Raw genomic sequence first — 26135 nt, forward strand, 5'->3', positions numbered from 1 at the left:
AAAGAAAGTGGCTTTTATGTGAAACTATCAATGTCCTTATGCTTGCTCACTAAGCATTGGATGTGGAATTAGGAAAAAGAGATTCCTAGTCACTTCAAATACTAAGGTCAGTAGGCACTTATACTGACTAAGAAACAACTCCACAGAAGAAGAGAAAAATAAATCAGTGGAGGAACAAAAATTGTGTTCCTGCAGAATGTCTGGCTATTACCATATTGAGAGGAACAGGTACAGTAAAATATCTGTCTTGCAGAGTCCAAGATGGAGCCTTGCCTGCTGAAACTTGCAGCCTCCTGGACTGGAGCTCCTTGCTTCAGATGACAGGGCTTTTGTTTGCACAAGCAAGACACATGCCTCAAGGAACTGGCAAAATGCCAACAAGCCACTTAGGTAGGATTTTGCTGTGGTAAAGAAATGAGGTTGGGAAGAAGGGTGGGCTCACGCATATTTGTGTGTGTCGAAAAACAAGTTCAGTATAGTGGGGGGGCCATGAAACTTGATTTTAGTGAACCACTACATCTGAGCACAGTGCATCGACTTTTTAATCTGCTCAGACTGAACTTTTATTTGGTATTGGGTAAACTGTGACAGCAAAGCACTGTGTTACACTCAGCCTGTAAAGCCTGGCAAGTGATATTCTGTACACTTCACTGTCGTGCTACTTGTACTATAAAGAAAACGGAATCTAAGGTGGCTTTTCCAGTTCCTATCCTATGTACCTACTTACTAAATACTTAATTTATTAATTGGTAAAATGGGCAATAGCAGTGTGTTTCCAATAGTATTCTCAAATACACGTTAACGCTGCAAATATTGTCATGGTGAATTTCCTCCCAGTTGCTTCAGGGATCTCCTTCATTAAAATCAAAATTATAATTTTATTTAGGATAGGATTCAAATTTAAAGAAAAAAAAGCAATGAAACCAAACACAGATGAAAAATTGCAACACTGCAGCTATAACAGGACTCGAAAGTCATCTAAGTGGTTTTTACTGATTTTGTTACCTCAAAAGGTGTCAGAGATAACTCTGGTTACAAAGGTACACCATTTTTCTGTCTTCCAGAAGTTATTCTTGTGTTAGAATACAGAATTGCCTTCCTAATGATTTTTCAAAATAAAATATGAAAGAAAAAGTTTAGATGCAATGACAGTATTCCAGCTGCAACAGTGTTCCCCCTGCAACAAATGTTTGATGTGCTCACCCTGCAAATTGTTGTGTCTTAACTTATGCTCAGAAACACACACACCTCTCCTCCACGTGTTTGTGTTTGGAAACCTGCAAGGGTCAATGAGTGAAGCAGAGCATAATCAAATGTTATTGAAGTCAGTGGGAGTCTTCCTACCTGGACTTAGTGAGTTTTAGATTGAGACCTATTCCAGATATAAAAGTGATCTCTCTAAATCTAAAAACCATTCTCTTCACTGAGTAATTGGGGGGGAAGTGAATAAGCAGCCTACACAATGAAAAATAACTAAAAGTGACTTTCAGTTCAAATTATCTGGCATATTGTAAACAAGGAGAGGGGGTATTTCAGTCAAACTTTTGTTTTATAAACATTTGTGGTTTCCCACCTTTAAGGGGAAAGGAGGACTCAAGATTTGTAAATGCTCATGGTCAAAAGGAACTACAAAAGTCAGAGGGGTATGCAAAAGCTTACAAAGTAAGCTTTTAGTAAATTATATACTTGGCATGGAAATTTGATACGTTAGTCCCTGACCTCCTATATAAACACATGTAAGTGGGTTTTGGATAAAGGAGTAGGGTGAAAGGCAAGAGAGAAAGAGAGAGATGAATTAGAGAGGGGGAGGAAGGAAGGAAGGAAGGAAGGAAGGAAGGAAGGAAAGAAGGAAGGAAGAATCACTAGATCACTAGTCCTGGCTCCAGTGTTGATCCAGCTGATGGGTTGCCCGGGGTCCTGGAGCACCTGCACACTCAGGCTTTGTGGGGGTACTTTTTTGTAGTCAAGTTTCCTCACCCTGGAGCAAAGTTTCTCACTTTCTATGCAATTTACTTATCATACACAGCCCATTCTTCTTTCTGGAAATGTTTTGGAGGGCCTTGGGGATCTTTGGTGGTCATGACCACCATTCCCCCTCTCCATACAGTCTATACCCAGTTCTCAACCTCATTCCTGGCTAAGTGCTGTACTGTGTTGTACTTATCTCCAGGAACCAGAAATAAATGTCTTGGAGCACTCGAAGACTTGTCTTGCAGTGAAGTCAACTTTTAAATATAAGCAGAAATCACAGACTCACAGAAACATGAAGGTTAGAAGAGGCCTTCAAGATCATCTAATCCAACTGTTAAACCAGCAGTGCCATAATAACTCCTAAACCACATCCGCAGATATCCAGGCATCTCTTGAACACTTCCAGAGGTGGTGACTCCACCAGCTCCCTGGGCAACTTATTCCAATGCATTCAATTCTTTGAGTGAAAAAAAAAAAAAAATGATATCTACTCTGAACCTCTGCTGGTGCAACTTGAGGCCATTTTCTCTCATCCTTTCACTTGAGACATGTTAGAAGAGACCCACGCCCACTACAACCTTCTCTCAGGCAGCTGTAGAGAGCAATGAGATCTTCCCTGAGCCTCCTCTTCTGCCTTCTGTAAAGAAATGTTAAATACAAGAATTAACAAGGGTGTAATTCTGGAGGAAATGCACTTTCATGTTCAATACTGCATATTGGTTTTAAGTAATAAATAAAAAATACTTTAGGTATTTTTTATTATTTTTCTGCTAGGATTCTGGAAAAACTTTCAATCTGGGAAAGAACATTCACCATCAATCATAAGTCAGCTTGAAACCTATGGGAGAGTACATGTATAATTGCACTGCATTGTTTTTATTGCTTAAATGTCTGGAAACTACTAATATAGATGATAAATTAAAAATTGTAAACTTATTGTGTAAAGCTCTTTTAAATTTGACAGAATTTCATAGTTGAGATAAGGAGGGAAACTTGAGGGTAACCTTTATACTCATGAAAAGAAGGAATAATTTTGCAATGAAACAATTGTAATCACAAAGAGAAAAGCTAAGCACATCTTGAGAGTTCTAAGTAAACATTTCTGAGTCATCCAAAATAGTTATCACATAAATAATTAGAAAACCTGTTAAAATAGATCCAATTATTCTTTATATTTAGTAAATTCATCATTCCTGCATGCCAAACCAATCAATTGTCTTGGTATTTCCAATGTCAAAATGGCTGTTTTAACACAATTTTTAAAGCAGTTTCAGTTCTAGATAAAATTTTTTTCATAAAATAAACATTTTCTGGAGAAAAAAATAAAAAGATTGGGAGGAAAGTGTCAAAAATTATCTGAAGTTCTGGGAGAGAAATAGAAAAATATATAGAGAAATATAATGTTATTTCTGCCTTCAGGAGTTAGAACTGAAACATACTTTCATAGAATCATAGAATTATAAAATCCTAGAATCATCCTTGTTTTCTTAATTCTATAACCTCAATGTGAATATATTCATTAATTTTTAATGTTAATTTGGAGATTTAATTAACTAAAGTGTATTCTTAATTTTGCTAAGCACAGGCATTTTATCCACGTCAATTTTCTCAGTACTTTGCCAGTAGCACAAAGAATTGTGGAATCTGTAGTGAGCTATTTTATTTTGAAAGACTGGACTGAGACTAGATAGGAATTAAATATAGTTGTACTTGTTGTCTAAATGAATAATATCTGTCACGTAGATTCATGGTATGAATCAGATAATAATCTCTGCAATAATTACCTGCAATTACTCCATTACCTTAGGGAAATAGGAAGATAAAAGACCACAGAAGCATAAATTGTGTGTTACAGATCATTTTAGACCTTTTCCTGTTGATTTACAATATACACACGAAGAACTAGTTTCAGCTTGAGCATTCACTATGTTTTGGGCTAGATGCATTTCAACAGGAAGCCAATCCTGTCTGGCTGCTCCTGCTGGACATCCTGGAAGAGATCAGATTTCCTCTGAGAATGGGGCTGTTGCACACGTGGCTGTCCCATTGGACGGACATGTCGGGCCCAGGACAGCCTGTTTGGACTGTCTGCTTGAGAGAGAACAGACTTCTGATGTGCAGCCTCCCCGAGCCCTGCAGAGGGCTGCTGGGTGGAGCTTGTGGGGCTCTCTTTGCCCTGGAATCTGAGCAGAGCTATAACACAGATGCTCCTTCTCTCTGTCAGCCCAACAGAGTCCGAGGTGGCAGGATGCCCATGCTTGTATCAGTTACATGATGCTGGAAGTTGATGCCATGAATAGCTACCTTAATACTGTGGATGTGCCATCCCTGGAAGTGTTCAAGGATAGACTGGATGGGGCTTGGAGCAAACTGGTCTACTGGGAGGTGACCCATGTCGGAAGGGTTGGAACTCGATCTTTAAGGTCTCTTACAACCCAAACCATTCTGTGATTCTATGATTCTGCACTTCCCTAGACTTATTTAAGATTATATCCCAATCCATTTCTTTTTAATGCTGAAGACATGCAGATTTCTGAAGGGACAAGCCTTTGAAACAATTCCTCCTCCTGCATTCCATCTCCTCATCCAGATTACTGACCACAACTTTATAAAATAATTAACAGAAACAGATGATGCTTCTCTTTGAGAAGAATGGTTTCTTGAGTGCTTTTGCCTATTACAACCTCAGTAAAAATGTCTTGCCCATCTTCAGCAATCAATCTCAAGTACCGTTCTGTCTCTCTCTTGAAATATATGATTTTCTTTCTTTCTGTTTCTAAAAGTGCTAAGTTGCACAAAATGCATGCCAACTATTGGAGGATGGAAACTGACTTGTTACATTTCATGCCTCATATACATCACAAAAGCATGCACTCCCACAATCATTTTGGTTAATTAAGTATTCAGTGTCTGACTTCAACCAACACCAGAGAATGAAAGGGATATAAGTGTACAAAACCAAGCTGACAACTCTGCACATCATAATAATGGAATCGACTGGGTTTTAGACAAGTTATGCTGCACTTTTTGTTAATGACTAAGCTATCATATCTGTCAAACTGACACTGAAATTAGTAGAAATGCAAATGCAATAAAATAAGCAGTAGATTAAGTGGACACACATAAGGGTAAGGGTGTCTGTGAAATAACAGCACTTTGCCAGATGTTTCCATGCAAAACCAGATAGAAGATGTAGTATTATTTATTTTTTTAGCAGACTGAAGAGTCTAAGTTGGACAGGTATTATTACTGTAATCATAAAGACACATATAAGCCATTTTTAAAAATGAATTGTTTGGACTGCCAATAGTAGTATGCTTATGGCAAGCATGGTCATCAGCTGACCAGAACTTTTCCAAATGGGCTCAGGGCATGGCCCATGATAAACGGCTGGTTAATCCAAGATGACCTTGCCCACACCTTCCTCTCCGCTACTCACACCTCAGCAATGCAAGATGAATATTTCCTTGCCTAATGTTATGAGAGACGCCTGCACTAAAACCAGAGGGATTAGTTAGAGTCACTTCGCAGTGTGGGGCTTGTGCTATGAGAAAACTGTATCACCTGTGACTTGTCTGAAGCATGGGGCTAACTTTTGTGGTGACTCTAAAACTTAGAGATTGGGAACAAATGAAATTCTAGCAGTGCTTTTCTCAGGAGAGAGTTGTTCTTGTCAGAGCCTTGTTTACTTCTCCTCAGACCTGACATGATTAAACAATAGTCTTATCTCAAGAGGAATAAGGGTAGAACACATATCTAAATATCTGGGGGTTTTGATATTTATATAAATAGATTATTTTCACTTTTAGTGGGGCAGGTTTACCCTGTCTTCTTCAGGGACAGATGCAATAGATCTGTTGATGCAATAAATGCAATCAAAGGGGATGTACTGCAAAGGAAATTAGGAAGAGGCACTTCTGTGAGTACAATGTCAAGAGATAAGCTACACAAAGGGTTACAAATTAAAGAGACTCACTGTTTGACAGTAAAAAGAGCAATGTAATCTAGAAGTCATGGTAAAAAATGATAACTTTCAGACACTGGAGATCCCTGCAATAGTTCTTAAAAAATTGCTATCAGCCATCACTGCCACCAGAAAAAAAATAAAGGAAATGTATATATTTAAGGTTCTTTTGTTCTGTTCCAGGTATGTGATTCTTTTTCTTATCTTGTGGCTACAACTTTCCCTAAGATAAAATAATTACAAACATAAGGCTAGTTTTCTGACTTCATGAATTGTATCATGAGAGGTGTCTTACAAATCTGTCTAGTGGATTTGGCTGTGAAAAACTTAATCAGAAAAATCTGCTAATTTTATTTAAGGCAGCTATGTTTTTGACAGAATTTAAGGATGACTTTGATTGCTTCTAAAATGTTTGTTATTTGCAGTAAATTCTTGTTCTTAATTTTATTCAAAGACAAGTAGAATAGCTTCATAGCTCTAGTTTTCTCATTTGAGGTTTTCTGAACTGTCTATTGAAGAAAAATGGAAATATTATTTTTTTTCCTGTCCTATAAGAATTTTGGTAATTTCTAAGTAACGTAAGAGCATTGAGCTGTATGCAATGTAGTTGAGTTAACACAGGTATGAAAAAGTTTCTCAACCAGGTGTTTTAGACATCTCTTGTCAAAGTACATGGCACTTGAATGACAACCAGATTTAATTGTTTTTCTAAGAAATGGTCTTCAGAAATTCTGCATCGCAAAGATAATTCTTTGTTAATTGCCTAATCAGTCTGCATGAAAAATAGTCTCACAACAATACTTTATTGCAGAATTTGCTGAAATATGAGGACAGGCAGCAGGAGCCATGTGTGCACAGAGCCTCCTAGTAGCAGGCAATTCATTTTTAGGTTGAACCCTGCCCTGAGTTCTGTGTGGAATCACTTCTGATGTTCTACCCCAGGAAATCTGTATTCCTTCCAAACACCTTGGGAAAAATGCGGTTTGACAATCAAACCGTGCTGTTGATGGATTAGTGAAAGCTAATAAGCCTCATTTTCTCTTCAACGGTTAGAAGTTCTCCCTTGCCAATCTTTTCTGTGTTTTTGATCTTTTAAGGCAATTTTGGCTTATTAAAAGGGCAAGTTAAAATGGTCTTTTAACAGAAACCTGTACTTTTGAACAAACAAGATTTAGTGTGAGATGTGTCTGCAGTAAATACTGATCTGAAAAAATTGTATCACAGTTTACAGTACTTGTGGCTGAGTTGTGTCATAGACCAATCATATCTCTGTGGGTTAATTTCTTTGTGGGGACTTTGTTTGGCATAAAATCTTCACCGGAGAATACTTCTATGTGGCATTGTTGATTTAACATTTTCTAAAGCAGACATACCTGCTTCCCTGTGAAAGCTCCACAAACAGATTGTGATAAAATAAGAAAGGTTTTAGGTGTCATCAAGTAGTGAGAAAAGCCTTAAATTTATTTTCTTTGCAAATAACCCCAAAAGGCAGATTTCCCTGGGTTAGGTCATCCCAGTGGAAAGTGTGAGCAGGAGAAATGCAGCCTTCCAGATGTCTGAAAGTTTTCTGTTCTGTGGTACTTTGACATAGCATGTCAAACGTATTGCAAGTAAATTTACATGGTCCCGGAGTTAGTGAAACAGTGACATTTCAAAAGGGCTTTGCCAACATTGTCATATTAAAGGCATTTCCAAAGCACTCCAGTGAGGGCCCAGGTGCCTCTCACACCCACTCTCAAGTGTCAACAAGCTTTTCACGTCATCAGAGGTTTCCATTTCCGTAGGAATCTCTGTGTATCATGGGACTCTGAGGCAGCCAGCAAGGATTCAGTCTGAGTAGCAAATGATGAATGGGAAGCTGCTGCTTCCGTGTTTTCTACTATTTGAGACATATTTTAAGGCTAAATGACAACTCCAGAATCACATTCTGTTCCTTGTATATCTCGATGAGAAACGAGACAAAAAAAGAACCTGTCTCAGTCCCCTGCCAGACATGGAAATCTCTGTTCAAAGAGCAGCCTCTATTATTTGGAGGGCCAAATGCTGGCTACCAGTAGGCTGAGTGGGTGGAGAGTGTCTGAAGGACTCTGCATCCAGACATTGGGAAGCAGCAGTAGTATTACTATATTGCTGCTGATGTTTTATGAGCTGAGACTCTCGTATAAAGTTCAGAGCCAGGAAGAAACTTATGGCCCACCATCAGTGAGATCAAAAATTAATGGCCAAGCTCACCTCACCTGTCTCCTCAGTATATATTTATTGGTTTCAAGGTACCTGGATCAAATACTTTGAAATTCCAAAAGGATGTGCATACGCTCATGCCAAATGTTTCTGTTTTCTAACCAATGCACCATCTTACTCGTCACCTCTTTCACTGGTTCACCTGAGGCGATGTAGAACATGTACACCTATAAGAAGAATTCCTGGAAATACGTTTTCTTATTTCTGCATGTTCAAATTGCAACTTGCAAGGCAATAATAAGTATAATACTAAGTCTGCACAGTCTTTTATAAAGTGTTACTGGGGGATCGCACTCTTGAGCTCCCTTGGACTTGGTGGTAATGATGAAGTAGGGAGTTCCTCTCTGAGCAGATATAAACCCAATCTCAGTGCATGTGGCCAGCTTTAGCTTTTGTTGGGAGAAGAGTGCTATGGTTTTAGCAAAATTTCTGTAGGAAAACTTATTTTGGGAAGGGTAGTCATGCTAATAGAACAAAGATACTCAAAGGAACAAAGCACAGTGGCCTTCTGAAACAGACAGGGAAAACAATGTGGCTTATCTCACAACAAATGTTTCCCTGCAAAGAATCAAAGGCAGTGATAAAAATTAATGAATCTGTGCTGTGCTATGCTCTCAGGCAGTAGACTTCATGTCTGAAATAAATGAAATTCAACTAACAGTCAGACCAGAAGAAACTTATACTGGAATTAATTGCTTGTGTTGAAAGCCTGAGAGCAGGAAATAATTATAACTGGAGTGCAGAAGATGGATTGTGTCTCTCTGATAAGTCTTAGACACTGTATACCAGTCACACAAACAACCTTTTTAACTGCTGCACCCCTCAGCAGATCTGCTGGAACTAACAGTGGCGATGGTTAAACTTAGCCCTGACCAGTATTTCAAATTCCTGCTTTGATTCAACTCCTCTCATCTTTCTCTTGGAGAGATTACATCCTTTAATACCTAGGTCATTGCTTGCTAGATAATTTTGCCAAAAATGTCTTGCTGATGTATTTCACATACTCCAAAAGATTTTTTAAATTTACGTGTATAAATTTGGGGGTTGACCATACATACACTTGGTGATTTTAACAAAAACAGACATCTCACAATAAACAAACTTACATTTATCTGCTGCTCTCCGTATACATTTTTCAGTGTGGTAAAGTTTATTCTCATTTGTGTTCTTCTTAGCTACAAAAAAGGAAGATCAGATCAGCTGCTGGAAATTTGGAACAAATTTATGACTGCAATTAAAGGGGCAAGCAATAGCTATTTTCTGACATTACAAAAGCCACCTACATCTATGATGCAGGATGCTTAATGCAAATGACATTTTCCAAAATAAATTCTTCCTCCTCACTGAAAGGGACAAGATGGAGTCACAACCTCTCCAAAACCCTGAGGTACCAGGGAGGAAAGTAAATAAAAGCAGTTGCACTTGAGGCATCCCAGATGAATATTATCCAAAATATCAAACAGACAAGGACAAGCAGTTAACTACTAGATATCATTTAATTAGTGAGGCTGAAATGACTGGACATGCCATTACACCACTCAACTGATTTAGATGCCAGAATAAGACTATATAGTTTTTCATGTCATAAAAGTTTCTGACTTGGATAACTAAATGATAGAGCAACTCTGCTGTTACAGCTCAGCTGTTTCTTGAAGCTCTGCTTTTATTTTCAGGTTTGCTGCTAATTCCACTGAAATTTGATCCAGAGGATTTTTTGCTACTATTTCAGCAACATAAAGATCTTGAGTGAATGGCAAAATTGTTTAGGATATTGCCTTTTTTCATCAATACTTGTTCCTTTCTACAATATAAAAGCAAACAAAATGAAGAGATAAATCTATTAAACATAAAGCTGGGAGTGCCCTCATGGTATGAAGTTATATGAGAAGACCAGAGTTCTCTGTGCCAGGCATTGGGAAGAGGGAGTGCCAAGTGAAGAATGAATGGTGGAAAATTGGTTTTTAAATAAATGTAGAGGAGAACAGAGATTGCAATAGATTCATTAAAATGTGGGTTTTAAAATCAAAAGCTGGTTGCAATTTTGACAATGCTAAGTTGGCAAGTGTCCGCAGACAAAATTACAGTTTTCATCTGCCCTGGAAACAGTAGCTAATAACTCTTAGGCATTTCTGTCCTGTTGGACTCCAAAAACAAATCAGTGTGCCCAGATGAGATAATAATGGGTGGTTCATGAAAGCTGTTTTCAGTATGAACCAACTCAGAGAAGCATGGTAACAAAAACTGTAAGTTATATAAAATTGTTTGTAGATGAAGGAGACTATGGAGGAAGTGAGAATGAGAAGAGAGAAGCCTGGTGAGATCTATTCAACTAGTATTGGTAGAGATTTTTTGTAAGATGCACTTGTGTCTCTCCTTCCCTGAAAAAAAAAGAAAAAAGAAAAAAAAAAGAAAACATGGACCTGTGTTAGCCAGCTGTAGCTAAAGGTCCGTATACTGTCAGTTTGTGGAAGAGAGAGAAGATCTAGGCCGTATCATGGCCTGCATCTCTGGGTAGGTCTCCTATGAATGCAAGACAGGGAAGTCTATTTTTGTAATTTTTTATAACTCTGGCATATTTAAGCCATACACTCATGTAATCATAATGTTGGGGTTTTTTTTCCGTTTTTTTTGGTAAAAACATCAAGTGTCAAATATATGTAGACTTGCCTCTTACTGTCTTATTATGGGGTAATGTAATTTATGTCAATCTTTTGATTGAATTCATCTTTCCAGTTCAGTTCATTTGTATTGAAGCCATGAAATTAGAAATAGTTGTCTGCTCTTTACGTACATTTTGGCCCCTTTAAAGATGACAAGAATAAAATACTTGCATGGGAAATGAGCAGTGGTCAGTGACAAACCTCCTGCAGCATTATTTTAAATTTATTAATTCATATTGCTCAATAACAAAAGCAGTGTGGATGAATGCGGGATATGCCATCTGGAAATCACTACTTCTGCAGGGAATAACAATGTGGTTGGGTATTATCTTCTAAATATTCATGATTCCTCCTGACACTCCTTGGTCTTTAAATACCAAGACTTGATTTTCCCTTAGAAAGTAGAAAAAGTATCTTTCAAATGCTTTCAAATGGAGACAGTAGCTCCATTGCCTCATGTAATATATAAAAGTGAACTGCTATTATTGTTTATGTTAAAGTTCATATATGCAAAAAGCAATAGGATTTGAAAGACAATTAGAATTCCTGTGAAAAGTTATCTTCTCACATCAGTACATTCCGTTCCCTCCTTCCTTTCTTTCTCTTGATGATACACACTTCTGAATATTCTCAGTCTTTTATGTGTTTGCTGATTTTTAAATGAAACCCAGCATGGAGTGTACACATTTTTTTAAAGTGTCATGAAAAGATTGAACTTTTTTAAAGGAGTTTTAGCTTAATATACATCAAATCATCTCACTAGCTCTGACTGGGCTACTGTTCTGCTTTTGTGCTCTGAGGCTCTGTAATTATCTTCCCAAAAATATGACTAAGTCCTTCTTACACCATATGTCGTCTTCACTAATATGCACAAATAAAATTGTTAAATGGGGAAAATGTAGATTTTTCCTCCTATAAACTTAATCCCAGCAGCCCTGCACTGAAGTCTACAAAGGAAATCAAAAGAGGGAAAGGGTGGAATAAGAGAAGAGACTTGGTTACTTGGCTACGTTTATTGAAAGAACACGAAGAATATAAATGATGATGTTTATTTTTTGTTTTCTGACTAATTTTTCAAGTTTCCCATGGAAAGGAGTCAGTGTGAGAAGCATACAGTGTTGACAGAAGAGTAGTGTAGAAGCACTTGCTGGTACACAGAATTAGGGAGTAGACCACGAGACAGCCAGGTACAGCCAGCAGAAATGCATAAGAAAGAAAAGAAAAATGTTTTTATAATCAGTATGTTTATGCTAGTGTCTTGTGGTGAAATATGAATTAACAAAATTATCTTCAAATAGTCTATTGCTTTTTTTTTTTAAAAATGAAAACAGTTATGTGGGCACAAGAGAAAAATAAATTGCAGATTTCTAGTGCAAGTATCAAACACAAAAGTTCTCGCCTTTGGCAACGTTGGTAGGAGTGATGGCAGGGACACCAGGCTAGCATTCAGCCAAGGAAGCCTTCAGAGCACTGAGCTCCATTTTTTTGGTGTTAGAAATGGAGAAGAGAAACAGGAAAGAAGAGCTTCATTCAATCAGCTGGGCCTGTTTCCCTTTGCAAAACTTAGAAGAGTCTTTTTGACTTAGACTCCTGATGAAGTGCTTGCCTTTGCAAACTGACACCTCTTCTGAAACAGGGATCATGTAAATATCTTTTGACTAAATTGGATCCTTCTTTGTGTTTCAATGTAAGAGGATCAAAGTCTTCTCAGGAATGTCAGTTCCTAGCAGGGAATGATCCTAATAATTTTGCAGAAAACCTTACTCTAAATAAGTTTCTGTGCTGTCCCAAAAGTTGCGCACTTTTGCACACATTTGCTGCAGCCCCGTGCTACTGTGATAGAAAAAGCTCCTTCCAGCTGTGGGTGGAAGGGTGTGTTTCCCCAAACCCCTTGGCCCCTTGGAGCATCAGCAATGTCAGCATGTCTCTGCCAGACAGGAGCTGTCATCCTGACATTGACCCTTGGGGCAGCCCATGACCCCTGATTATGTGGGCCAGAGGGTAAGTGTGGGCACAGCAGGCATTGCTGTTGCTGCCCACAGGGGTGGCTTTGAATTCCAAGGATCCTTAAGCTAACAACAGCAGACCACCCTGGACTATATGATAAGAGAGCAAGAAATTTGTTTCTGCCTTGGTGGCAGGCCCTTTTGTCTCTCTGCTTATGATTACAGCCTTGCTGTGTTCTGAATAAGCCATGTATGACTTCTCAGTTACAGGATCAAAGCACATGTTTTTTGGGGAGGAGGAAGAGCTGTGTTTTGTGCCTACATATTTTATTTTCTTTGGCTTAAAAAACTTGATAACAGGAGTAATGTATAAAGAATGCTGTGGACAATGAGGACTGAAAGCAGCTTTACCTTATTCTTGGATGAACTGGTTGTGATGTGTCAGGACAGTATCTTCATACTCCTCTTTTTCTATTTAGGTGAACATTTCCAGTTAAAAACCTCGGTCTGGAGATTTTGTCCAGACTCTGAGTTCAAATCTTGCCCAATGCAGACCTGTCATTGTTACTCTGTTAGTGAACAAAACTTCTGTGTAGTTTCAGAATAAAGCTCCTGTTTAGTTAGTACGTGTTTCAAAGGAAAGGATCCAGGCATAGCAAATGTCATATGTGCAACTTAGTGAATTCATGAGGAACAGATGGCATTTTCAAGAAACAAGAGTAGGCACTTATGTTTTGAATTATTTAAGCATATGAGAGGAAAGTCCAAACTCTATATTCTCATAGGCATTCAAAATAATGCTAGGAAAGATTAATAATCAGCTATTGTTGGCAGTAGGTCTTTACCTGGAGACCCCAAGCAAGATTAGAGTCCTTCTGTGTTGGGCTGTTTGTGGATATCAGGTAAGAGTCAGTTCCTGTGCACAGAAGTCCATGATTCAAAAGGGCACACTGAAATGGTTGTTCACACTAGGGATTGTTTACAGGGAGTTTGCCTCCTGACTTGCCACACATATGGTTTTCTGCTTCCTCTGGAGCAGCATTGCAAGAAGGAGACATCTTAGAAAATATCTCCTCATACTCAGCTGCTCTGTACAAGGCAGAAATGGTCCCTCCATGCTGACAATGTTGTCCTGTCCTCTGGGACACTGTAGCCACCTTATGACTCTTTAACGTCATGAAGTTGCTAAGCAGACTAGAGCATCTCCTCTATGAAGACAGGCTGAGAAAGTTGGGGTTGTTCAGCCTGGAGAAGAGAAGGTTGCATGGAGACCCTTTATCACCTTCCAGACTGTGAAGGGGCCTACAGGGAAGCTGGAGAGGAGCTCTTGATCAGGAACTGTAGTGATAGGACAAGGAGGAATAGGTTCAAACTGGAAGAGAGTAGGTTAAGATTAGATATTAGGAAGAAAGTCTTTACTGTGAGGGTGGCGATGCCCTGGCACAGATTACCCAGAGAAGCTGTGGCTGCTCCTGGATCCCTGGAAGTGTCCAAGGCCAGGTTAGATAGAGCTCTGAGCATGGCAGGAGTGTTTCGATGTAAGGTGGCCTCTAAGGTCTCTTCCAACCCAAACCATTCTATGATTCTATGATTAATACCACTTACTAGAGAATGAGTCAGGATAAAATTTTAAGACCAAAAGAACATGTTTTAAGTTGAAAGCAAATAAGCTAGAAAAATACAAAATACATCACCTCTCTCCAAACCCCTCTGCACATCATAGCAGAGATGAGTGATGCATAAGGATAACTTCTCATTTTGCCTTTCACCTTCAGTGTTTTCACAAAGAGTGTTTAAGACCTTAATTAATTTTGAAAAGCAGACAAATGCAATGAGCATACATCTGACCCTACAAAAATTAAATGGGATATTCCCTTCTATGGTAATAGGATTTTTATAAAAATCCTAATGGTTCTTATTGGGGATTAGGTTTAAGTAGGAAGGTTTTTAATACTAGAAATCAGATTATTTTTGTGGTCTTTTTGTGCTATGTTTTTTATTCCCAAAATACATATTCTGTTAAAAATAACAGTTTCTACAAGGATCTAGAGAATTGTTAAACTCATCAAAGCTAGGAAGGAAAGAAATGAAATTAATATATGAAACAGTTACGCTCCTATGAGACAAGACTTTTTCAAATAAATGGAAAAATATCAAGTACTGTAAATCTATGCCTAACACAACTGATTTACCACAAAATTAATTTTGTAGTACAAAGCCCTATAACTTAAACTAATGAAATTCTGGTAGTGCAAACTATTCAAAACACTGTATCCAAAAAAAGGTTATTTACATTTTTAGATTTGTATGCGAGGTACATGCAGATTTAAAAGTTAAACTGAGAGTTGAGAGAATTTTAAAGAATATTTCAGGTGAGATGTGCAAAGAAAAAGTCCATCTTAGAAGCACAGTACAACTGTAAATCATAACTAATGAAGTATTTTATAGATTCTTTGGTCAACCCTTGCTTAAATGAAAATAAATCTCACTAACTCCCACGGAAGCAATATTGGTAGTTACAGAGTTAATGCATAATTTAGGCTGAGAAGTAAATAGTCATTTATGTATTTAGAAAGACCTATATTTAACTCTCCTGTGGCTGTTGGCATGCATTCTGTAATCAGTTTTCTTTAGTTATCAATAAAATAAAGGATGATGGAGTATAGCAAACATTCTACCAAAATCTACCTCTAGTAGTTTGGGCAGATTCAGGTCAACGTTCTCTTGTATTAAATTGGGCTGGTCTTCTCAGGGAAATAGACTTTTACAGGGAAGTCAAAAAGGAAAATGGAGACGTGGGATATGAAAATTGATTTTTTTTTTCTTCTGTGAGATTTTCTCACAAATTATTATCATCCTTCACTAAGCGAGCTCCAAACATCTAGCATTTTTAAAGAGTTGGGCATGTGTTCTTGTGTAAAAAAACCCAAAAGGATACTTTGAGCCTTCATCCTGATTTCATATCAAGACACAGTATTTCAATGATGGAATTTCCTGTGTGATGAGAATGCTGGTCATTTGTTGGTTCTTTTCAGAAATCCTCTGCAGAATCTCCCAAAACCATAAATGCAAGTCAATATTGGTGAAGAAAATCCATCTGTGGGCTTACACCAACAGGAAACTCAGCTTACGTGCTTCAAACTCCAGTAAGTTGCAGACTGGAGATAGAAGAACATTTCTATAATGCAGGGTTCAATCTCAGTGTTACTAGTCAGAAGAGGAATTTTCTCATGACACTGATTAATATCTTAGTGAATGTTTCCAGTAGACTCTTGGTTTTAATCTGCACTCTGTGTTTTATATTCCCTTTCTTTGCACAGCCTACACTCCAATCACTACCGTGACACATTCAGCGGTTGTTTATACTTTGATATCTAATTATTTGCAAATGTCCTATTTGTTTCATTATTTGCAAGAACTTGTGTATCTTTGGATGAGAACTTCTGAACTGTGAAATAATATCTTTGTGATCTAATAACATTTTACTAATTCAACTATATTCTGAATGGAAATGAATCATAATACTGAGTAATAAAGATTTTAAACTCATTTAAATGTTTTATTTAGAAATCACTTGAATTTAATCAGAGGAAAATCTAAAGAATTCCAGAAAGAGACTTGAAATGTTTAACATCTCTTAACTACGCTCTCCCATCAATAAGATGTCATAGAATCTTAGAATTGTTTGGGTTGTAAGGGGCCTTAAAGCTCTCCTCATCCTGACCCTCTGCCATGGGGGGTTGCCACGTCACTTGATTTCTGTTCACTTCAACCTATGATACCAGTAAAAAGTCTCATTTATACGATTTTAAAAGGTACTTTTCGCCATTTTTTTTTTTTTACTTTGTCTCATTTAGTCCATGACAGTTGGTTTTCCCTGAAAACAGTCACTAAGTTGGCAAGAAGAAAATAAAGCTGCTAACTGAAGCTTAAGAGTCTTGTTTGTCTTCTATTGTAATCTTCATCCTCAGTTACTATTCTTATTACAGATTTTGTTAGAAAACTGAACTATAATAATGAAATATAATGGCTTGTATTTCATTCAACATATTCACCTGTCTTTAAACATGCACCTACCTTTAGTTTTTTTGTAAACTGGACAGCAAAGTTTGAGGCCACCTCCTTATTTACAACCATATGTTGAGTTCTTATCTCTTATTACATCTGTACATCTTATCTCTTATTACATCTGTATTAATTCAGTGGTAGTTTTATTGTTCAGTGGTAAATTTATTGTTTGATTATTGTGAGAAAATGAAGTAGTTCTTTATGACATGTATATAAGGTAAATGAATAAATAGACAGTCAAACTTTTGTGTCTTTGTGTAACTGAAAAAAATTTTTTTTAGAAAATCAGATCCAGCCAAAGACATGGTGCAATAATAAAGTTTGACAGGGGTGTTAAAATGAGATAATCTACCGAAAATCTGCATGAGAATATAGTAAATTTATCTATTAATTTTAGGAAGAAACAAAAAAGGTAAGAACAAAAAAAGAGTGTTCTGGTGTTGTCTTTATGTTCTTTTTTGAGTCCCCGAGAGACTGGGTGCAGAGCCCTTGCTGGTGCGACAGTTCCACTGCCTACATGGACCTACACCCTGGCCCAGGCTATCTCGTGTTAGCAGTGCCAGGCCTGCTAGAATTAAAACCAGTGTACAGAAACCATTATTCTGTATTTTCTGTACTCTTTCCCCAAGATACACTTCCTCTGTGTCTTAAATCTATCTGAGAATGTTTCCTTCAACTGTGCAAGGAGTGCTGTACTAAATTAAAAGAATATTTTACATTTTAGGCATAGAAATTCCATCATTAGGCTAGCTTGTTGGATAAACATTCCCTAATTTCTCTACAGTGCACAGCTGTCTTTAGAAGCCAGTGACTTTTGTGTACTAGAGGGTGCTTTAAGAAAATATGGTCAAACAAAGGCAATGTGAGCGTAGATGAGTGCAGAAAGGCTTCTGTTATTAACTGGGTAAAGGAAAACTGAGAGGAAGTGTAAAATGTAGTGACTATGCCCTTTTGCAATGAAAAGTAAGAGCTGATATAAACATTTGCCATTTTTCTTGGAATCAATTTTCAGGGTTTTGTTAATTTATTTTTTGTTTGCATAGAATAAGCATTTTTCAATGCTGGCTCATCATAGAAAACTAAAACCTTTTAATAGTAATGATGGCAGTTAGTTATAGATTTTTTTATAGGCAATGTCAAATGCCTGGGGCATTTGCAGTAAAAACAACAGCTGCTGTGTCACGTTGTATTTTCTTCTATATCTGACTTTAATTGTAATTATGGACCCCAGTCTGATCCTGTGCTCATCTGTGAAAACCCTTTCTTTTCTTTGGAAGGTTTCCTGCCTACCACGAAATAGGTGGAGGAAAGTGTCAAGTGTGCTCACTGAAAATTCATGGCCTGAAGAGCAAAAAGGGCTGTTTCATAGCTCTGGGCATTTTCAAAGATATTCAGTAAGATTTTGTTTAACAATTTTTGACATGACACCTTTGTGAGTTCCACCATGAAGAGGAGGAGACATCTATTGTCATCAACGTATGTAGAGACAAATACGAACTATCCTCTGAGTGAACACAGCTGCTCTTCACACTATCAAACACTCTTCTTTCTCATATTCAAATCAGACTCATGTGTGCATGAATACTTACACCAGTTAGTATTAGGCTAGGGTTTTTAATAGCATAGTACACGGCCCTTGTGCTTTTTATTTTAACTTGTGGATCAGCTTCCATTACTCTGACAAATTCTAAAGAGCCTTGCAATACCATGGTAAATGCTAAGACAAACGTGCTCAGGTATAGTTTTAAGAAACCTTCTGCAATCCCAGACAATTCCCAAAGCCTCTGATATATCCTGAACTGGGAGACCTTCTTTGTGTTCTTTACTGGGTAGATATATATACACATATGTACACATACACACACAGACATGCACATATAGAGGCACTGGTGTATGTGAGTGTGCTTGTCTCTGGATATAAATATCTACCTGGCTGTTTGTGCATCTGTTATTCCAGGAGGAATCCTTCCACCTTCAGCTGCCAGACTGGCATTTAGAAACCTCCTCTGTATAGAGTAAGAACAATTAGAAAGAGTCTTCAGAGAAGAGGGACAGAGAGGGAAAAATGTTGAGAGACTTTAATGGAATTAAAGAGACAACAGTAGCATCCCCACCGGTAGTGTGCTGAATGAATGTAAGATAAAGAGAGGGAGAGGAAGTTGTTCTGGACCATTCTGTGTTTCTAATTCCATTCTTACTTGCCCTTAATTTTATCTGCATGTTTCTTCTTTTCCCTCTAGCTCCCAATGACTGCGCTCAAGCACTTCCATTTATGCTTTCCACAATATCTTGGAGAATGGAAGGTTCTACTGGGTTCAGCTTTTACTTATAACACTACTCTATAGATCAGGTACATTGCCATCTATTTAGGTGAAGGAAGTGGCTAATAAAATGGAAAAAATTTAAATTGCCAAGTCAGAAATAGTCTGATGGTGATCTGAGCAGGACATTAATGTCAGGAAAATGTGATAAAATATCTTGCTTTAGGTAACTTTTCAGTGGAATATGAAGTGTCTTGAGTGTTTGTGACTACTGTGAATTACTCTTATATTCTCCTCTTAGCATTTGGCAGAATAGACTGGAAGATTAAGATCAGGTAGCAAGAGTTATTTTCCTGATCTTGGTCCAGACAATATTGACATTTGACAATTAGAATTGAGATAGATCTTCAAAATGTTCAATGCAAATTGTAAAAAGCTTTTGACACTTCTGCAGTTCATAAAGTATTGAAACTAGAAACATCACTATGCCATAAAGAGTTTTAAATGAGTGGGACTTAGTGTTTTCTCAAAGACTATGCTTAGCATTGTGACTGGTCAAATTCTTCTGGAAATTAGATTCATTAAAACTGGCATGTAAAATAGTTTTAACCCCCTTTTTAAATATTTTCAAAACAGCCCTGAAATAGCAACATACCATATACACCTCCTTCCTGTGTATGAGGTCATTTTGTTTTCAAAAGCCAGGATAGACTTTAAAAAATGCTCCTGTTAATAAATAACACATGTTCTTTTGTACATGTGTTCAGTATGTGAAAGGAATTTTCACCTCTTTTGTGATAGAAAGTTAGAAGTGTCTGGTAGAAAATTTAAGTCAGTAAATTAAGATTTTGTTCAGAAACATCTGAGAGCTCTATGAATTGTGGAAATCATAAGTATGATCCTTAGCACTTATATAAACTTTAAATTTCTTCTAGTTACTATATAAGCATTCACATTTATATTTTTATTTTATTAATATATTAAAATTAATAAACTTGTTGAATTGCAATAATCTGTGTTAAAATTCATAGTCAACATTACAAACATTATGTGAAAGTCAGAAAAATGCCAGCAGCAGGGATGCTTGTTTGGATGTCTGCATTAAGGTACAGTTGGAGATAGTTGAATTATTACAAAATCCAAAAAGTCATTAGCTTGACACCACGCTTTCATTTGTATCCATTGTCCTCAGGTTGTGAGAAGTGCCAGCTGGTAACGGAAGGGAAACCATAGCAACCTGATTCAGCATGTTAAAATTTGCAAACTTCTTTTTTTCTTTCTGGAAAGTTTGTTGTTTCACAGAACTTTTAGGAAATTGAATTCCCCTTTACTAAGTTTTAATTTTGTGAACGTGCATGAGCTTAAAAAACCGGGCAAAATAAAATGTGCTTTGAGGTCAGCAGGAAGTGTGAAAGTCTATTAACCTGAATATTAAATTAATGATTTGTTTTCTAGAATCTGAGCATTGCTCTGGTTTTCACCTCAAACATTTTAATTTGCATCCCATGAGGACAAGTGGAATGGCCCATCATTTAAATTTAGGCAATTATTTTTGATAGGTTAACTTAAATATTAAACAAGTATTTACTTGTTGTGGTGGAAATGATTTATCGGTAATAATAAAATGTTTCAGGAAAAAACCCCTAGTTCCCATTTTTCCTTCACTTTTGGCATATAAACCACAGGCAAGCTTGTACACCTCAGATATAATGAACAGTTTGTTCTGCTGTTCGCAGGATCTCTGAAAGCATTAAAAGGTAAGATTTGGGAGACTATTTCCATTTTTGACACTGACAACTTTCCCCTACAAAAATAGGAAGTATATAGTAGATTCATAACTTCCACTGTAATTTTGGGAGTTTTAAACACAGATTATAGATGTAGCTTCATGGTTGTGCATGTTCTATGGTTTTCAGGAAAGAATTAGGCTGCATTTCACCTATCCCTGCATAGGGTTAGCCTTCTGACCTACAGGGGTTCATAAAAATGCAAAGAGAATTATTTCTAACGATGTTGATGTCTTCTCATCCTTTGAGGAATGATTCTGAAAGAGGTCAGCTCCCTTTTAGGTCAAACTATAATGTTTCAAAATATGACTTTGTGTGTGGTGCTTGAAGATATAAAATCACTTGAGCATCATACTCAAAGCATGTTTCTTATGATATGCCAGTTTTTTTAGATAACCTAGCCAGGGAGCTACTATGGCATTTGGGAAACTCTGTACTTCCTGGTGCAAGAGCACTGTTCTTTACTGCAGATCTCTCTGAGTCAGGACCTAAACTTGATTCTCTTACATCCCAAACTAGTGACCTAATTTTCAGAATATAGTGTGTGAGCACGCTTTCTCTCTCAGCTTTCCCCCAAAAAAACTTTGTGGAAACAGAAATGTTTTTTGGCTTGGATGAAACAGCGTATTTCAATGAGATTTCATTTAGTTGAGAATGTTCCAACCCTCTCTAATTACAAGCCTCTGTTATAAACTGGTTATGGCTTTGCCAAACATTAACGGGTTGGGCTGCAACGTTCCATGATTGTTCTTTGCCTTAGGCTGAACGTTTTGAAATCAAAAGTTTAACCATTTTACAGGCCAGAGAAACTGGGCTTCTTCCACCAAAGTGCAAGTATCACTCTAGTACCTCTGGTGTTTGGAGAAGGACTTTCAAATTTGAGAGGCAGAAGACCTGGTACACTGAAGATGTCTTTTTCAGTTCTCGTGGAAATTCACTCCACTTTAGCCTTTGACAGTCTACATCTGGCAAACTTTGTTTGGTTGCTTCTGTCCTGACCATACTCTGCTTTTGCAGAATTACCCAATGGGCTGAAGCGCAGAGGATGCCCTGGGAGAAGGTCAGGGTTGATGTACAGGGCAATGAGGACTGTCATCACTCCCCTTTGCTCAGTGGTATGGAAAGAAATCTCTGAAATTCTGAAATTAGAAATTCAATTAGAATTGAGCTATCATGGCTCAGGGACTAGGAATTCTCCTTTATCAATACCACACTTTCTCAGAGAAAGAGCCTTTTTTTTCCTTCTAAAGTTTCTGCTGTGAGCAAATCACCCAAGCCTGTACAGTAAGTATCAATGATGTGAGATTGCAGCACAGTTTTGTAATGAAGAGATTTTATTCTTCTGCCCTCTCCACCCCAATCCCTTAAGATTATGAAAGAGGTTTAATGAGGAAATATTTGGTATTTAAAATTATTCCTCAGTTTAAGAAAAGAAAAAAAAGCTACTGATGTGTCTTCAATATTCATTATAACAAGTGACTTTTGTTCATGAGCACAGGATCAGAAAGCTACATTCAGTAAAATGTTTAACTAACATTTTTAACATTAACATGAATGATGTAATTCATTCACAGAAACCGAAAGGACATTCAGACTTCCCCGGGGCACTGTTTTGCCAATATAAAGGCTAATCCACTAGTTTAGCAAGTTATGTTTCAGTGTGCCACCCTCCAGTTAGGACTTTCAAGGATCCACCTACTGAAGGCAGTGTTTCACCTGCAACTATGAAAGCCTGACAAATGAGCCCCCAGTTTCTCATTTCCCAGAACCCCAACAAAATCCTTCTGGGGCAATGACTCATAGAATGCCTTACACCAGTCTCAGCAATGAGCTATTTTTTTCACTTGCTGTGGCCATTCATTTCAGCTTTCCAAAATGTCTTTTTTGTACTTTGCACAGGGTGGCCTCATACACTTATGTCAAGGAGGTCTGGGCAGGAAAAATCCCTTCTGCCAGAATGCCACAGTGCTGGTGGAGGCTGGTTGTGGCTCTGCCTGCAGCAGGATTTTGCCAGGCCGACTTTTTACATGAGGGAAACTGCAGAATACAGCAGGAAAGGCTAGTGTTAGAGCAGAGCTTGTCAGAAACTGATGGGGACTGAAGCTGAGCTGCTGCAGCCTCATTCCTGTGTGGATGAAAGGCTGGCTTGGGGTTAGGCAGGTGATCTTACCTGCATACCCTTGGTTTCGTACAGCAGCCGTACAGAATAGTGCAGAATTCACACAAAACTCTTGTAACTGTTACCTCATTTTGAGACCAGTATACAAAGCAAATACATTTCTTTGCTAAAATAAGTACATTCAATTGGATCATAGAGTCATAGAATAATAGAATGGCCTGGGTTGAGAGGGACCATAAAGATCACCCCGTTCCAAGACCCCTGCCATGGCCAGGAACAGGTTCCAAGCCCTGCTCAACCTGGCCTTAAGTGCTTCCAGGGACGGAGCACCCACAACTTCCCTGGGTAATCTGTGCCAGTGTCTCACCACTGTCACATTAAAGAATTTCTTCCTGTTATCCAATCTAAGCCTACACTCCAATGGAAGTTACTTCCTCTTGTCCTGTCACTACAGACCCTTATAAAAGTATCTCTTTGTCTTTCTCGTAGGTTGCCTTCAGGTACTGGAAGGCCATAAATAGGACACCATCTTCTCCAGGCTGAACAATCCCAATTCTCTCAGCCTTTCCTCACAGGAGAGGGGCTCCATCCCTCTGATCATCTTGGTGGCCTCCTCTGGACTCACTCCAACAGGTCCATGTCCTTCCCGTGCCGGGAAACCCAGAGCTGGAGGTAGCACTGCAGGTGGGGTCTCAGCAGAGCAGAGGGGCAGAATCCCCTCCCTCCCCTGCTGCCCACACTGCTTTGGATGCAGCCCAGGACATGGGGGGTTTCTGGGCTCCCAGTGCACATGGCTGGGTCATCTCTATCTTTTCATCCCTCAGCGCCCCCAAGTCCTTCTTGACAGGGCTGTTCTCTGTTCATCCCCCAGCTTGCATTGATACAAAAAATGAGAGGCTCTTTATACCTCTGCCCATTGCTGCCCAACTGTGGGGCAGCAGGGAGCAGGCAGAGAGGGCAGGCAGTTCCAGTGCTCTCTTTTGGTTCTAACATTGTTATACTCAATAACTTTCTCATCATTTCTTGAAAATTTTCTCATTACTTTTATGAGAAAAAAAAGAGATCCACTTTAGAAATAATTTTTGAACTGGAGCTGAAGTTAGAGCTAATCTGCAATTTTCCATAAATTTTTCCTCATTGAGCATGCAACATCTCTGGTATTGTCTTTTTATGTGCAAATATTTCAATTTTAATATTGTTTTCTATTTTCCAGTGGCAAAATTGAAAAAAAATTGAATATTTTTGACTGACTCCTTGGACTGCAAGTGATTCAGTCTGACATCAGTTTGCATCTCCTCACCATGCTACATTGTACAATAATAGCTAAGAATAAAAACTGCTACTATTTTCCCCTGAGGAGTGTATTTCTTTCCTTTCACCTCTTAAAATCTACCTGCAGACTTTAGAGAGAAGGTTCCCATCAAGGGACATGACCCTGGATAGTGACACATGTAGGGAGTTTATAGTGCTCAAGCACATTTTCCTCTGTGCTGAGCATAAGCAGAATCCACATAGCTTGGGAACACCTGGCAGTTATTTATTGGGAATGTGCAGAGCAAACAGTTGTGCTGTTCAGCCACTATCCTGAGCACTAACATCTTCTCCCCCATGGGGCACTAATAGGATGGCAGCAGTGGGGGACAGTAAGCTGATCCACAGAGGTGACAAATTGCTCTATTCCATCCTCTGTTCTTTGTGTCTGCTTGTTTTTTTTTGTTTGTTTGTTTGTTTGGTTTTTTGTTTGCTTGTTTGTTTTGTTTTGTTTTGTTTTGTTTTGTTTTTTTTTTTGTTTTGTTTTGTTTTTTTTGTTTTTGTTCTTTTTTTTAACCTGTGAGGTTTTACACCTTTTAATGCCAACATTTCTTCTCTTGAATCTGTAAGCTGCTGACTATCACGATTTCAACAGCTAGTCTGTCTAGGTTTTCCCTTTGCTTATCTTGCACAGCTCTGGTTCACGTATGTTCTCACACATTAGCACAATTTTCTCAGTAAAACTGTGCCAAGATCGCAGATCTGTGTTGTACCAAGCAATACATTGGATTGCAGGCTGCTAAGAGTCTGGGTATAATTCACCCAAAGTACAGTTCCCATGAGAGGTGTGATACTGCAGAGAGTTTCTGTGTTAAAATAGTCAAAAAAGTTCCAGGCACAAAAAAATATTTATCCATCTGTTCTGGTTTGGAATGAACTTGACTGCCTCTGGCAGAATGAAAGTTTAGGTTTTTGATTTACCTCTTTTTAAAACAGTGCAAAACGTTTGTGATTTTTTTACCTCTTAAGATTTTACAGATCATGCCCACAGAAAAATAAAATGTGCATATTAATTACTCTATCCCACAACTGAAATGTATTTTCAAGTCATGATTAGAGATTTAACTCCTTAGAAAGGTGCCCCTGCACCGCTAATCACGAACCAATGGAATAACAGCTCATCCCAGCAAGCAGGATGTTGGGCAAAACCACCAGGCAGGCTGTATGGGTGAACAGGAGCTCCTGGCAAAATTCATAGATCAGAATAAAGTGGAGAGAAGGTGGTAGCAGGGACAGGCAATGTGGAAGGAATACAGAGATACTATCTGAGCATGCAGAGACAGGGGTCAGAAAGGCAAAGCCCAACTAGGAGACAATGTCGTGAGGAAGGTCAAAGGCGATAAGAAGGGCACTCTTAAGTGCACAGGTTCCAAAGAAAGACTGGTGAAAATGTAGTTCTGCTGCCGAATGAGGCAGGGGACCTGTTGACTCAGGACATGGAAAAGGTTGAGGTGTTGAATTACTTCTTCATATCAGTCTGTACTATCAAGATTGGACTTCATCATTCGCAGGCCCTAGAGAGCAGGGGACAATTTGCAGGAAGGAAAATTTACCCTCCGTGGAAGATGACCAGGTCAGGGAATACTTAAGCAAACTGGACATATGTAAGTCCATGAACTCTGATGGGAAGTAACCACAAGTCCTGAGCGACCTGGGTGATGTCATCATGAGACTGCTCTTGGTAAACGATCATGGTGACTGGGGAAATGCCCAAGGACTGGAGGAAAGCCAATGTCACTCCTGTCTTCCTTAAGGGCAAGAAGGAGAACCCAGGAAACAACACATTGGTAAGTGTCACCTCAATTCA

General features: G+C 38.3%; 1 long non-coding RNA gene across 2 annotated transcripts; it reads right to left on the bottom strand.

Moving 5' to 3' along the window:
* Nucleotides 1-12255: 12255 nt before the first annotated feature.
* Nucleotides 12256-19794, bottom strand: LOC116782829. 2 transcript variants are annotated; one of them, XR_004355369.1, is made up of 3 exons: nucleotides 19767-19794; nucleotides 18780-18856; nucleotides 12256-12311 (listed from the first exon to the last, which is right to left on the bottom strand). It is a non-coding gene; the product is annotated as an uncharacterized LOC116782829 (long non-coding RNA). The 2 variants fall into 2 exon arrangements; XR_004355370.1 differs by having other exon boundaries at nucleotides 12257-12306.
* Nucleotides 19795-26135: the final 6341 nt, after the last annotated feature.

Source organism: Chiroxiphia lanceolata, chromosome 2 (genome assembly GCF_009829145.1).
Source record: "Chiroxiphia lanceolata isolate bChiLan1 chromosome 2, bChiLan1.pri, whole genome shotgun sequence".
Classification (NCBI taxonomy): Eukaryota; Metazoa; Chordata; class Aves; order Passeriformes; family Pipridae; genus Chiroxiphia; species Chiroxiphia lanceolata.